General features: G+C 53.3%; 1 pseudogene; it reads right to left on the bottom strand.

The window, feature by feature from the left end:
* Positions 1–1,520: 1,520 nt before the first annotated feature.
* LOC100471979 lies at positions 1,521–2,777 on the bottom strand (annotated as a pseudogene).
* Positions 2,778–5,383: the final 2,606 nt, after the last annotated feature.

Raw genomic sequence — 5,383 nt, 5'->3', positions numbered from 1 at the left:
GGGTCAGGTCCAGGCGCATGGGGACAAACCTTAGGCCACTGTGTTACGTGAAATAAGCCAGTCCCTGAAGGACTGATACTGGAGGACCCCACTCGTGAGGGATGGAGAGCACTCCGATTCACAGAGATGGAAGGAGCTGCTGAGTGCTGGGCCTGGGGAGGCGGAATGGGGGTTAGGGTCTCGTGGGTAGAGGTTCAGTTTGTGCTGACAATGAAGTTGTGGTGATGGTTGGAGGTGGCAGGTGCAGAGCAGTGAATGTACATATTGCCACTGAATTGTACCCTGAAACGTGCTTAACAGTATCAGTCGTATGTCCATTACACCACAATAGGAAAGTAGTGAGTCAGGAGGACGGGGCCATCATGAGTCCCAGGAGGGCCCTGGAGCAGGGATCCTGTATCTTGGTTCTCGCTCTCACGCTGCCCCTTGTTGGTGACCAAGCTCACAGTAGGCACTCAGTGAATGCTTGCTAACACATAGTGCAGAGAGAGTCCACAAGTGCAAACCATCCAGTGGGCACTGAGGGATCCCAACAGGATGCGCATCCAGACGGAGCCAGTGCCCACATCTCACAAACACCAGCACAGAAACAGCCATTTAAAACCAAGGCAGGAACCGGAAATCACCCAGAGGGCTCCACGCTCCTGGAGGTTGTGCTAGCGGTCACAGCCTCTGGCGGTCAGGGGACCAGGGGTCTGAGAGGTGGCTTGGCGCACCCCTGACCCTGAAGGCCCATGGCTGCTGCGAGGTGCAGGGACTGGGAGGAGGACCCAGCCAGGGCCCGTTCTGGCTCCAAGGCTGCTGCAGGGCCATTCCCATCCCACCAGGCGATGTCTGTTTAGAACCAGGGAGAAAACCTTTTCCCTCAATTGTTCTTTTTAAAGATGGTTGCTCAGCATTGTCACAGAAAAGCATTCGACATAAAACTGAAGCCGTTCGCTGCTGCAAATGACCCAGAAGTTATCAAAATGCACCAACCACAGGAACCACCTGTGCCCGCAGGCAGGCCTCCTGGGCTGGCCAGGGCCCTGGACATGCCCGAGTGGGCAGTGTTAGACTCCACAGTCGAGGGGACAGAAGAAGGAAACTGCTCCGATGGCTGCGCTCAGGGCAGCACCCCCTGACGGAGATGGGGAGAGCCCCTCATGCGTTCTGGATGTCCTGCTGATTCTTGGGCGTGGCCCGAATCTCAGCTTCTTCATGACCTTGGGTGGGGGGAGCCCAGCAGCCACGGGTCCCACAGGTCCTCTGAGGACAGTCCCTCATGAGTTCTGGGTGTCCTGGTGATTCCAGGGTATGGCCCGACTCTCAGCTTCTTCAATGATGGTGGTGGGGAGGCAGGGGGTTGGGGCGGCGCGGGCAGCCCAGCAGCTGTGGGTCCCATAGGTCCTCCAGGGACCAGCCCAGCAGCCATGGGTCCCACTGGTCCTCTGGGGCCAGCCCAGCAGCCACGGGTCCCACAGGTCCTCCAGCGGCAGTCCAGCAGCTGCGGGTCCCACAGGTCATCCAGGGACAGTCCCTCATGCGTTCCGGGTGTCCTGGTGATTCTTGGGTATGGCCCGAATCTCAGCTTCTTCAATGATGGGGGGCGGGGGGGTGTGGGCAGCCCAGCAGCTGCGGGTCCCACAGGTCCTCCCGGGCCAGCCCAGCAGCCGCAGTTCCCACAGGTCCTCCAGGGACAGTCCCTCATGCATTCTGGGTGTCCTGGTGATTCTTGGGCATAGCCCAAATCTCAGCTTCTTCATGACCTGGGGGGCGGGGGGGGCCAGCCCAGCAGCCGTGGGTCCCACAGGTCCTGCCGGGCAGCACTTTAATGGGCTTGTGGTCTAGCAGGTACCTGTTCAGGTGGCTCTCACTACGCCACACAGCCTCGATTCCACTGGCCAGGTCAACCACCACTGCCTGGTGACAGGCCAAGGTCAGTTGGTGAACATCCGCCACTGACCGCCCCCCCCCAAAAAAGGCCCCCATGTAGTAAAAGTCACGCTGGTCCCTGGGGATGTGGGCCTGGGACTGTGGCCGGTGCTGATAGCTGAAGTCCTCGTGTGCCGCCCAGTAGAAACCGGGGTACAGGGTGCCGAAGAGGGGGGACAGGATCTCCACGCCCACATGGTCACGGAACCTCATGTCCACATCTTAGCACACCAGGTTGTCCACCTCACGGAGGAAGCGCTGCTCACAGAAGCAGCTGGTCATCGCCAAGTGCTGCATGGACACATCCTGCCAGCACGAGGCCCTGGGGATCTCAGGACCACCACCCTCCAGCCCTCCCTGAGGGGCACAGGGGCCCGGCTGGTTGGTGAAGACCTAGTAGTTGACCCTGTGTCTACCATGAGGTCCACCACCCTTCGGCCTTCCCAGAGGGGCGCATGACATCCAGCAGCTGGCTGAGCAGTGAAGACCTAGTAGGTGACCCTGTGTCTACCATGAGGTCCACCACCCTCTGGCCTTCCCCGAAGGGCACAGGGGCCTGGCAGCTGGCTGGTCGGTGAAGACATAGTAGGTAACCCTGTGTCCCACCATAAAGTGCTTCTCTGCCATCTGCAGGAACAGCTCTAGGAAGACCATGTATCTACAGGGACAAGGGACAGGGTGGGAGGAGGGTCACTGCCAGAGGCTGGCAGCAGGACCCCAAAGCTGGGGGGCCATGGACATGAGCACCTTCTTCGAGGGGGTAGACCCTGGGCTGCTTTAAGCAACAGCCACTTATCCGTCCTGTCCTGAGTGAGTCTGCTGGTGTGACCTCCCTACCTTCTGCTCCCAGACATGGGGGCCATCAGCACCCCATCATACAAAGGGGAGCCTGAGGCTTAGCAGGCTGGAAACCTCCCCCACAGTCAGCATGTTCAAGCCAGGAACACCCTCCCTGTGCTGAGCTTCTGGGCAAACCCTGCAGGTATCCTCCCCTGGCCGACCCCCTGCAGGTCCCGTCCCCACCTGCCAGAAGTAGAGCACTTTGGGGCACAGCCCTCATTTCTATGCCCTACAGACTGGATAGAACAGCAGGGCCAGCCACCTGCCCCACTTTGCTTTGAGTGGGCTGTTGCTGACCCCCACAGAGTGGTCTCCACCCTGTAGGGCCCTCTTTGAGGCTACTGGGCATCTTGCTGACAATGTCCATCAGTAAACCACTGGTATTCCTAGGAGGAGTCACCCTCGAACTCCCCCAGATCAGGAATCAGGTCCAGCCCGTGGTCAGGGAAGGGGAAAGAGGACCTCTGGAAGAAGAGGGGGCTTGCGTCGGCCCCAGCCTTGAATCCAAGGGGGTAAGCTTCTGGTCTACACCTCCCCCGCCCCAAGAAGTTGTAAGTCTTGTCCAACCACCTCACATGGCTGGTCCCCCTTTGAGGGGACTACCTGCTCCCCACTGTAGGGACAGTAGCTCCCCCATCATAAGGCAAGTGTGGTGAGCCCCTGCGACTGATTTTTTTGCTCAGGCATTAGGGCTACTTCCTTGTGCCTGCCCCATACCTGGCAGGTTAGTAAATCGCTCGCACAGGGAAGGCGGGCACTACATTTAAATAGGGGGCAAGCACACTCAACCAGCAGACAGGAGTCAGGTCACTAGAGGGCTAATCCAGGCCCAGCCAAAGGGGAAACAAGCCAGACATGAAGCAGGGGGAGAGAAGAGTGATCCTGGCAGAAGGCACAGTGCATGCAAAGGCTTCGAGTCAGGCCTGAGGCCCATGTGGGAGGACTACACACCTGAGTGGACCGCAGAGTGGAGAGAGGTGGGAGAGGTGAGGCTGGAGAGGATGGGCAGGAGGGGAGCAGACCACAGAGAGGCTCATAGGCTATGTTCCAAAAAGATCACTCTGGTTACTGGAGGAGAATGGGCTCTGTGCAGCAGAGGACAGGGAGACCCTAACCCTAACCCTTAACCCTAACCCTCTAACCCCAACCCTTTTTCTTTGACTCTAACTTTAACCTTAACTCTTTACCCTTGATTTTGTTCCTTACCCTGAAAATATATCTATCCCTATCCCTCTAGTCCGAATCTCTGGATAGTCCTTTCTGTAGCCCCAGACACTGCTCTTTAAACCACTAACACTAACCTCAATTAAATCATCACAAAATCACCAAAATACATTCCTGTATCTTTTATTTTTTGTTTGTTTTTCTTTTTTTATTAAAATATAATGTATTATTTGTTTCAGGGATACAGGTCTGTGATTCATCAGCCTTACACAATTCACAGCGCTCCCCACAACACATACCCTCCCCAATGTCCATCACCCAGCCACCCCAATCTACCACCCCCCTCCACTCCAGCAACCCTCAGTTTGTTTCCTGAGATTAAGAGTCTCTTATGGTTTGTCTCCCTCTCTGGTTTCATCTTGTTTTATTTTTTTCCTCTCTTCCCCTATGATCCTCTGCCTTGTTTCTCAAATTCCACATACCAGTGAGATCATATGATAATGCTCTTTCTCTGATTGATTTATTTTGCTTAGCATAATACCCTCTAGTTCCATGCAGGTCCTTGCAAATGGCAAGATTTCATTTTTTTTGATGGCTGCATAATATCATTCCTATATCTTTTATAAAGCAGATGTATGAAACCTCATTGGAATAATTGCCATACGAAGCCAAGAGGACATAAATGTCTTGGACACCACAAGCAAATGTCTCTTAACCAAAACTTCGAAGGTTGGGGCGCCTGGGTGGCACAGCGGTTGAGCATCTGCCTTCGGCTCAGGGCGTGATCCCAGCGTTCTGGGATCGAGCCCCACGTCAGGCTCCCTCTGCTATGAGCCTGCTTCTTCCTCTCCCACTCCCCCTGCTTGTGTTCCCTCTCTCACTGGCTGTCTCTATCTCTGTCGAATAAATAAATAAAATCTTTAAAAAAAAAAAAAAAACAAAAAAAACTTCGAAGGTTATTCAACATAGTGAATCCAACAATGTTATACACTGCAATATTGTTTCACATAAAAACTTGTGATCATATTAATTGATGCAAAAAAGTTTCTAACCAAAATCCAATGTCAGTTCATGATTAAACACTCAAGAAAGTAGGAATAAAGGGTAATTTGTTCAATATACCTACAGCAAAGATCATGCTCAATTTTGAAGATTGACAACTCCACTCTGAAATCCTGAACAAAGCCAGGATTCTGGCTTTCACCTCTTGCTTGATAATGAACGGAAAGTTCTTTTTTTTTTTTTTAATTCTTTCAACAATGAACTGAAAGTTCTACCAAGAAAAATGAGGCAAGAGAAAAGGCATCCACATGTGAAAGGAAACAATAGAACTATGTCTACTCAGAGACCAGAGATGATAACATCTTATATAGAAAGCTTCCTAAAGAATCAACAAAGAATGATTACAGCTAGTCACTAATTCAGCAAAGTTATAGGACAAAATATCAATACACAAAATCTCTCT

The sequence above is a fragment of the Ailuropoda melanoleuca genome, chromosome X (genome assembly GCF_002007445.2).
Source record: "Ailuropoda melanoleuca isolate Jingjing chromosome X, ASM200744v2, whole genome shotgun sequence".
NCBI classification, from domain to species: Eukaryota; Metazoa; Chordata; class Mammalia; order Carnivora; family Ursidae; genus Ailuropoda; species Ailuropoda melanoleuca.
This window is presented reverse-complemented; position numbering and strand designations above follow the sequence as displayed.